Below are 10367 nucleotides of genomic sequence, written 5' to 3' on the forward strand. Positions count from 1 at the left end.
TGCTTTAGTTAGGTTTTTTTTTAGATTTATTTATCGTTTATTTTTGTTGGTTTACAAATGTTCATTAGTCCCGGCGACACGTCCGCTGATCGATCGATCGCTATGCCTCCGACTGCGACAGCGACTGCCTCCGGTCCCTCGTCCCTGGTTCCGCCGAAGGCAATTGATCGCCTGATAACACGAAAAAAACATTCAGATACGCGACAGAAAACAGTCATTCGATCGTTTCGTTTCGTTTCGTAGGTTGATTTTGGTAGGTCTTTCAGTTGGTTTAGTTTCAGGCATTAAGTGTACTCATTCTGCTGGTACTTCTACGAGTATCTGTATCTCTATCTATGGGATAGCCACATGGAGACATTCGATACGATACTCGACTGTGACGCCAGTTTCTATGGCAAAAATTGGCGAATGCCTAAAACAATTTGGTATGAAACGCACGTTCGATCAATTAAAACCTTTGCACAGCGGGAACCAAAACGAAACGGGAGTGGTTTTCGGTGTTTGTTTTTTGTTTTTTATTTTTTGGAGACAGTCTCGAAATTAAATTGAATTTAAAGCGATTTTAACAAGGATTGCTGAAGGGTTAAGGTAGCAGGTGAATGGCGAATGCCTTGAATGAATAAGAAGAGGCATTTCAGAGAAGTGAAGCGCACAGAAAAAGCCTACAGAAAAATTTCAGAATGAAAGAAAAAGAAAAAATAAATGTACGGTATTCTTTGAATAACATGATTATTCATGGTTCCAAACCCTAAATAATACTTCCCTAGCATTCCCTATGTATAGGTATACAAATTCTAGATAAAACTAAAAACTTACTCCATAACATCTTGAATGTATTATCGCGATCTATTCAGCGATTCTTACAACATTCACATCTTTCATCTAGAGATTCGTCAAACTGCTGACATTTCAAGTTTCTTTCACAAGACAATTATTAAACGATAAACAGTCTTAACCACGAAAACCTCTGAAAATGCCGCTTATGACCCAAAACAAGTTCTAATCGTATAATTTTTTGTGGCTCAGACTTTTGCCAGTCATGAAAAAGTATTCTGGTGAAAAATGATTAAATAATGAATGAAAATGTGAGAGTACACAAAAAGAAACATTTTTTGAAAGGATTTCTCAATTATTATTCAGGTTATTTTTATGAAGAGATTAGAGCGGACAACATTGAAAAGATACATAAAGGGATTTTTGAACATACTAATAAAAATGAATTTCTTAACCATCCTTAACAATCCCAAACGATCGTATAAGCTTTTTTCGGAGTAAAAGAATAAGTGTATTATTTTATAATCTGGAGAACCAATCATTTTCTAATGATTTTCCAGAGGCTACTCCAATACTCCGGGAGGATCCCAAGCGACCCACATCCCCTTAGAGTTAAAAAATAACTCCTATTCAGAAGAATAATAACTAAATTACATCGAGCGATCTGCATATCGCTATAGAGCTGCAAACGCATTCCTTAAACATCCAGTTTCCATCGAATTTCTACATTTCAAGGCGCTCCTTGATGATCATTCATGCGCCTTACGACTTTATAAAGTTGTTAATACATTCCTTAATGATCCTCCAAGCGATGATCATTCATCTAATGGAGCCTCTCATCTCATCTGCCACATTTGTAACTCTTGCTTTATAGGAAACCCACTCGCGCAGCCTTTCTTGGGTTTGGCATCAAACCAATTGGAGCGATGGTTGGATGGACCCCACAGAAGGAGCCCCCCCCTTCCTAGCGTCCCCTCATCATCCGTTATGACAGTTGTCGGCTACTGGAATATCTTGCCGATATATTCGAATGCCTGGTGGCCTGTCACATGACTGTCATCCGCAGGAGCCGTCACTCACTCTTCTCTTTGGGTCTTTGCTTGGCTCTTTCTTCTCCTCTTCTTTCAGGCATTAATTAAAACGTTACACACACACACACACACACACAGATACCGGTGCACTCACAGATACGAGTACACACTCGATTAAGGAAAATTGCACGCCTGGGACGGTACGCTGGTGAAAACGTAAAAGGAAATTACCTTTCGAGAGGCAGCAAAATTCTCGTAAACAATTTGCACTTTTAATGAACACACCACAAAAACGGGGGTAGAAAAAAGCACCAGAGGATTGCACACACACACACACACACACGCACACAAACACGCGAGACGCGAGATGCGATTCTGTGGATACGAAACGATCGGTTGGATACGGATACGGAGTATCTTTAATTAATTGGTGAGACACAGTCGATGGGAAGCAACTCTACTCTACTCTCCGATCCGATCCGATCCGTTGTATACCGTTTGAGCGTCGCTCGAGAAATGAATCGAGGGATTGGCGTGTGTTCGGGCGACGATCGTAAGAGGCGGCTATCGATAGTAGTTTGTGGCAGAGCGAGAAAAGAGAGAGAGAGAGAGGGCTAGTGAGAGAGAGACAGCGTTGACAGCGAGTCAACTGCTGCAAACGTTGTTTGTTATCGAAGTGAACCCCAGAAGCGTTTTCGCCCGACGTTTCGGTTTCGTTCGTTTTGTGTGTGGTTGTCGTTTAAATTAAAACTCGCAATTTGGCTAAGAAAAAAACCAGTTGAAATGCACACAAAAAGATACTTAGATACAGACACTCTCGTACGCACTCTCCAACACATATGTGATCTATGGATATGGTAGGAATATGGGTGTCTACGCCCTGTGGCTGGCGGTCTCTGATTCGTGCGTTGCGGCCGCTAACAGATCGTTCAGTCGTCCAGATCATAATTGTAGCCACACAGTACACAGTGCTGGCTAAAAGTACATGCACACACATACAGTGCTGGCTAAAAGTGCATTTCCATTGACAATCTAATTGCTCGACAGCATGCAACGGAGTATTGGAGTATCGGAGTAGAATGAAAAGCGTTTCGGGGCAGCAGCAGCAGCAACTGCCATGCAACGGTGGCACACGCTTGGATCGGCATGGGGTATCCTATAGATACCCTACTTGCATATTTATGAGATCCACGCAGCACCCAGGGGCCACCATTTAACTTCGTTGGTGATTTAAAGGATATGCCAGTTGACATCTTAATTGCTGCAACGGTTTTCCATTTAAATAAAATGGGAATACCCTTGGAATGACATTTTCCAAAACAATCCAAGAAGAGTTTTAATTTAATTTAGTTTAAGGAATTTTAATTAAAATTTTTCAAGGTGTAATTAAAAAAAAGGGAGTTTTAAAAGCTTAATTTAAAATCTGGTTTACGGTTTATGGTTTACAAGGCTTATATATGTTTAAGGTTTAAGTTTTCTTAGCAATAAGACGTTAAAAACGAGCTTTAAATCTTATGAAGCCATTTTTTATATTAAATAGACATTTTCGCATAAAAATAAAATAAATATTAACACCAACAAATGTTAAAGCTTAGAGCACCTCCATTTACCCATAAGCCTGCTAATATTTCTTATTTTTATCGCACAATTTTTTACCTTAATTGCATTTAATATCTCTATTTAAGACCCATGACCTTTATTATCATATTTCACGGCATACATGGCTTTCAAAAAATATATCATGCATACGCCGTGTTGACAGCATGTGGGAAATTGACATCAAATTTCCACAAGAAAACCTGTAGAACCAACAGCAACATTCATTCCTTCTGGTGTCCCACACTCAATGGATGATTTATTGCGGGGACCGCAATCCTATTCTCTCTCCCCAGCTATTCTCTTTTTCTATTCCCCAATCGCTCTTTCCTTTTGTGTGTCACAATCAGAAAAGCCTGTTCCCTGCCATCGATTGCTGCTTCATGGCTCCTGCAGTCATGCGAAAAGCGTTTAGGGGCAACTGATTTATTTATAATAAACAATATTACGACTGCAACTGGAAATATAATCAACAAAAGAGGCAGAGAAAAGGGGGGAGAGCTCTACAGAGGGGAAGAGAAAGAGAGAGGCAGACATGCAAAAAGTAATTTCACGTGGGACGTGATTTCATGTAAATATCAAAACATTATTAAATTATTTCGCATGCAAATCGTTGTGGAAAATCCAATGGAAACTCTCACAAAAGATGCAGATACATTTGCATCTGTGTCTAAATGGTTCGTTGCGTGCACTGATTGGAGCCACAGACAGACAGGGGCTTCGCTGCGGGGGGCTGAGTCACAGATTCCCCCGCATAATTTTCATCCCCCTTTTGCGTATTGTGCGGCTCCCTACGCCCCTGGGGATCCATCGATAGCAGGTTGTTTTCTCTGTTGTATTTTCTGTTTGCATTCGGCGACGGCGACATTGGCGGAATTTGATAAGGCGTCGTGTCTCGATTTGTGAGTGGAGTGGAGCGTTCCCCGTATGGGTAATAATTATACAATATATTTAATATTTAATTGGCGCAATCGAAAGGTTATTTGGGCGGCAACAGAGTCACCGCCACAGCCACTGCCACACAATTGAGTGACAGAAAACACACACGCACTTCGTGTGTGGTGTGTGGGTGGGGCAGTGGAAAATCTATAAATGCGGAAAAGATAACTAAAGCAAAGTAAAACTACAAAGAAAGCAATGAAATTAATTAAAGAGAACTCTAAAAGTTCTTATGACTATTATATCTAGGAAATCGTGGAATAAATATACATATATTCTAGTAGATGCAATATATATAGATTCATGATAATCTCACAATACTCTATATTCTCCATTCTCAAATACTATTTGTAGGTACTTTATGATGAAAGAGATATCGAATTTTGCATGCATACGATTATGTATGTATATTTCCAGAATTAAAAGAATTTTGTTATTAAAAGTCCTATAAAATGACGAGAATAAACAGATTTTTTTTATTATTCTGCACATTTTCTATGATGAAATCTGATGAACAAAGAGGATATAATCGAATCTTCTTACACATTTCTCATTACGAATGCTCTATCCCATATTCCATATAAAATTCTCTTTCAGTACTCCTTCTCCAGGAGAACTTCGAATCATTAGTCTAAAATATTTAAAATTTGAATTATCCGCCAATAAATCAGCTGGGTATTTGAAATCAGTCTGGCAGCACTGTTAGTTTTTCATCATGCTTAGCAACATGTTTTGGCAACATCAAGGTTGCAAATATCTGTATATATCTACAAATGCTCAACAATATTTTCATTGGTTGCAAGGTAAAAGAATTGAGAAAGTAAAATGAGAGAAATCGAAATGAAAGCGAAAAATTAAGAGAATACCAGGGCTGGATTTTGATGATCACCAGCTGATCACCAGCTGATCACCAGGGCTGATACACATTAAGCGCGTAAATTCAAATAACATTGCTTTCAGACGTATCATATATGTACATTGTTTACATTACATACATTAGCGATCGTACTTATTCTCTCAAGGGGTCGTTCTCTTTAATGAAACTCTTACCAGCTGTTTCACAAATAAAAGAGAGTGCAGAGAGAAATAAGGAAAGAGAGCCGAAACGAAAGAGATCAAATATTTATGTCATGCAACGTAAGCAAACGTAAGAAAGCTCTCTTAAGATTTACGCTCTTTTGAAACCAATTTAATACATGAACTTTTATAAATTAAAAAAACCCGGTGTTTGATTTTAGATGTTTCCTTTTTCAAAATTGATTGGCGTTTTCTGTTGTTGGTTTTTCTTTTGTTAATACTGCATATTGTACAAAAATTTGATATGCGGCTTAAGCATTTTTTTCTCGAAACTCGACCCGAAAAAGGGGCACGTCTTGGGGGCCACAATAAAGAACGGGCAAAAGAAAAAACAAAACGAAAAAAGAGATTCCAAAACAAACTGCTTAGCGGTAAAAAATATATTTTCTGGAAAGGGGATCGAGAATCAGAGGGAAGGGTTGGGGGGAAATCTAAGATCTGCGAAAACTGAAGATCTGACAGTCTGTTTATTTATTATTCGGAATGGAATTGACAGGGGAAACGCCAGTGCAGTGCCAAATGATATGAGCGATAAACAGAAACGGATTCGAATTCGAAACGTTGTTTACGACAAATTTAAATAAATACAAATAATATAAAATTCATGATATGGAGAATGATCGAATGATTTCTTTGGTGATTCCTAATGGAGGATATATTGGATCCACAACTATGGTTTCCTTCTAATTTTGTCCAAAGTGAAAACTTAAATTCCTTAATAAACTCTTCCATTTGGGAGATATCTTTCTTAGATATTCAGACATAGATTAGATTAGATTAGATTGCTCAGACATTTCCCGTAGGAAAGATCGTTCTTATATCACAGAAAACAGTTTATTTTATTTGATGTTCAACATCATAAATCATCCAAATTTGATAAAAATTGGTGAATATTAAATATACATATATATATCAGATCTAAACCTAGCCTTGGCTTAAAGCTAAGAATCTCGAACGATATATTTTACCTACACTAAGTTCTATAGATTCTCTAGCTATCGCTCTTCAAGAAAACCTTGATTTTTGCTTGGTTTTTTTTCGCACAAAGAACGTTATTCTTTGTCATACCACTGAACAACACTTCCTTGTATCCCATGAAATGCCCCTCCTATCGTATATTATTGTGTTGTAGAGCCAAAGCCAATATTATGGAATTCTGAACCCCTATAACGAATTTTCCAACTGCGACTTAATTTTTAAAATACACGAGTACCTACGATTGTATGGAAAAACATATAGAATTTCCAAGCCAAAAGGCAATTTATTTACTCAAATAAAGTCTGTAATTTCTTTTCATTTCGGTGACAGCTGTTGTGCAACTCCCAGCATTTCCTTAGATAAGGTTTTTTTTTTTTTGTTTACTAGCAAATAGTACGAATAGAAGCCCCCATAAATAATTTTACACTTGAAATCTGCGCAGTTGTAAGACACACCACACCCCAACCCCACTCCGAAAATTCAACGAAAACAAATTGAAATAGTCAGCGATTTTTCACTGATTGTTTGTTCATTTGTTTGCTAAACTTTATGACAAAAATTCTATAAATAAAGTCGAAGCAAACAAAGCGAAAAACAAATCAGCAACGTGCTTTGTTCGTCAATGGATCGCTTCGAATATGCCATGTAACGAAAGAGCTATAAAACCGCAGCGCATTACGTGGCTCATGAGCAGATTTCCCTGGTTATTCTTGCGGTGTATTGGATCAGTTCTGCCTGAATCATATCATCTCATCCAACAAGAAAGAATAGATTCTGGATCTGAAACCATAGATACCCTTGAAAATCTATTGATTTCTAATGAGGTAGGAAGCTATATATAGATGATTATTGATAACATTCGAACAGAAGACTCGCAGAACAGAATCTATAATTTTTGTATTGGCTGGAATTCTTTACTCTTGGAGTTTCTGGTCTGAATGATCAGTATATGAGGATTCACAAACACAATGTCAGACTCAGTGACTCAACCCAATATACTCCCACCCACGTAACTACCCAAGGGGTATTCATACGACAAAAAAAAACAAGGGCTTTGGACCCTGAGTCTCCTTTACTCCATTGATTATTCAATGCAAGCACAAGGGCAAGCTTTGAATGAGTAAGCGAGATAGCGCATACTAGCAGAAGGGAGAAGTGAAATACAGCGACGGCTTAAGGGCGCTCGAATAAGTCGGGGGCAAACAATACATATGTTGTTCATATGCAAAGGCCGCCCCGATCTGTTGTCGATTGTGCAATCGGAAATTTGTAGGCGGCATAAATCCATAAATAAATAACGCCGCCAATGAGCAAATACCAGGCAACGGACAATAATTGCATATTAAAGCGAGTATTAAGGAAAATATTGAATTGTAACGACTACTGCATTCCCATTACTAAATACGGGTATAGCTGTGCAGAATATCAACACAATTATCTTTGAACATTGGCGTTTTTTTGGAGTTTTTCTCAATATGAACTTTTTCTGCGATGACGTGGCACCACATACCACACTCCGATTTCCATTCGTGGATACACCTTACAAATACTAGGTATAAATATATGTAGTATAGGAAGCTTACATTTTGAAGAAATTCCAGAGTCAAAACAAGAAGAGCGCGCAGTATGATCTCCTCTCCTGATCTCAGCTTCCTCTTTGCACGTTTTTCTTCTTCAACGCCCGCTTTTGATGGATGGCTGGCTCCCGCTCAGCCGGCTTTTGGCTGAAGAAAGTTGCGTCTGGTCTGGCCTGCCTCCACTTGTTGATGTCGCTCTCGTTTCTGTTTTACGCTTTGCCTTTGCTCTCCGTTAATTCCACAGGAAGCACAAAATTAAAGCGAGTGCATGCCAGAGAGCGTCAGCAATTGCTGCACTTTTGTTTTCTTGTTTCACTTTTCTCGCGTGTCTTTTCCACTTGATTTTCTATGAAATTGGGCATTAAAATGTAAATGTTATTAGACAGAGAGCGCGAATGACAGATGGGAGAGCGACAGAGAGAGCGAGCAAAAGACAAGACATTGAGAGAGAGCGCGATCAAACAAGTGTATTAGTGGATCCTCTCACTCGCACTCGTTGTGTTATTGTTATCACCTGAGTCAAACGTACAGTGGAGTCACGTATTACGGTATTCTTTTGGACACAAACTTTATTAAGTTTGAATTTTTCTTAGAATATGATTTTAGATATTCTTGACATCACGTTTCACTATACAGAAAATTCCCCTAAAAAACTTTACATGTCAAATCCTTCATTCGAGGTCAAACTGTGTGACCCACTCTCGCGCTCTGAGAGTCACTTTTCACGTTCTCACTCTGCCTGTTTTTGTTATCGTTCGAGTCGAAAGTACAGTGGAGACTCGACTTATATTTAGCACATTGTTTCACATCGCGTCACATTTACTGTAGGTATTAATTGCTCTCTTGATGACTCTCTGGTTCTTACAGTGAAAACTCCCCATAAGACACAAAATGTTTAATTTATACAATTTGACCTTCCAACAATCAATAATTGTATTAGATAACACTCTGACTTTCCTTCTGTTCACTCTCAAATTTATAGAAAATTCTTCCAAGGTTTTGTTTCCTCCACTCGAGGCCCAACTGTGCTGTTCACTCTTGTGCTCTTTTACTCGATTGTTTTCTCTCGCGCTCTGCATAGTTTGCTGTTCTGCTGCTGCTGCTGCCAGCGTAGCGTAGTTAACCAACAACAACAATGCTACAGCAACAACAGTACTGTTGCTAAAAATAGATCCGCGGCGGCGAGACAGAAAGAAACAGCAGCGAAGGCGGCAACCAACGCGCACAAATTGGAAAAAATTTGTGTGCCAAACAACAGCCACAAAAGCAAGCAGAAGGGAGGAGAGGAGAAAGGAATGCCAGGCAGCAGGAGAAACAACAGCAAAAGAAGGAAATGCGACGCAAAAATGCAGTTGTTCCGAAGGGCGAAAAAGTGAGACAGAGATCGCACGAGTTGGAGCTAAACGCCACGACGAAGAGGATCACTGGAGTTTTCTATTGTCAAGTGGAAAATCTTCTACTTCTACAAAATGCGTCATGCTGCAGCTTAGCGAGAGGGGGGAACGAATGTTTAATTCAATGCAGGCCAAAGCTCTTTAAGTTATTAAATTTCCACTAAAACGTTGACTAAAATGTCAAACGGATGAGAGCGTGCGCTGCTCGCTCTCTCTCTCTCTCTCTCTCCGTCTCCGATGCTCTCCCATTTACTGCCCCCGTCACTGTAAAAAAAACTGCATTCACATGATTTTCCTGCGTTTTCTATGAACTTTGTTCCGTCATTAGGGTTTTTGCATTTGTTTAAATTAACATTTTTATAGTTTTTTCGTTAGACTTTACATTTTACGGTAAATAGTTGCACATATGGAATAGCACTAAGAATTGAGCACACATGCCCTCGCACGCTCTGCGAGAGTTGGAGCCTAGATAGATCGAACGACTAGCCTAGCTGGCCCGTAGAACAAAACAACGCGAAGCAACTAGAAGAGAGCACGCACACACACGCTCACAACGTTTTTCGCGGGACAGAAGCGAACGAACGCGGCGAAAGAAAAAAACACAATGAGAACGCGGCGCAGTGGACAGAGTCGTTGGAGCCGTTGGAGCACTACAAGACCCCCACAACAACAGAAAAACAGAGAGTGGAGCAGATAGAGTGAGAGAGGGAGAGCAACAACAGCAGGTAGCAAAGGTAAATTTAGGTAGGGTGAGGCTTTTCATTAAATCCTCCTATGATATTTTGTCATGCCTCACTTTGTTTGAATACACCTTGCCTATAACTAAGCCGGCGCCGACAGCGGCTGCGACGCTCAGCACTTGGACGTGAGCAGGACGTGGGCAGTGGAACGTGAAGTTTTGATTCTTCTTGCAAATCAGGTGGAACAAATCGATTCTATCAATCATGGCGGTGGTTTTTGGATGCTCGTTTATTGCTGTATCTCCGCGGATTACCTTGAAA

General features: G+C 39.5%; 1 protein-coding gene across 1 annotated transcript in view; it reads right to left on the reverse strand.

The window, feature by feature from the left end:
- LOC108162419 (cGMP-dependent protein kinase, isozyme 2 forms cD5/T2) overlaps positions 1–9969 on the reverse strand; it is a 35951-nt gene extending 25982 nt beyond the window's left edge. Inside the window, exons 1-2 of the mRNA XM_017297145.2 lie at positions 9749–9969; positions 7979–8318 (exon numbers count right to left, since the gene is read on the reverse strand). The gene's annotated coding sequence lies outside the window, so the exon portion shown is untranslated. The remainder of the gene's footprint in view (positions 1–7978; positions 8319–9748) is intronic.
- Positions 9970–10367: the final 398 nt, after the last annotated feature.

This window comes from Drosophila miranda, chromosome 4 (genome assembly GCF_003369915.1).
Source record: "Drosophila miranda strain MSH22 chromosome 4, D.miranda_PacBio2.1, whole genome shotgun sequence".
NCBI lineage: Eukaryota > Metazoa > Arthropoda > Insecta > Diptera > Drosophilidae > Drosophila > Drosophila miranda.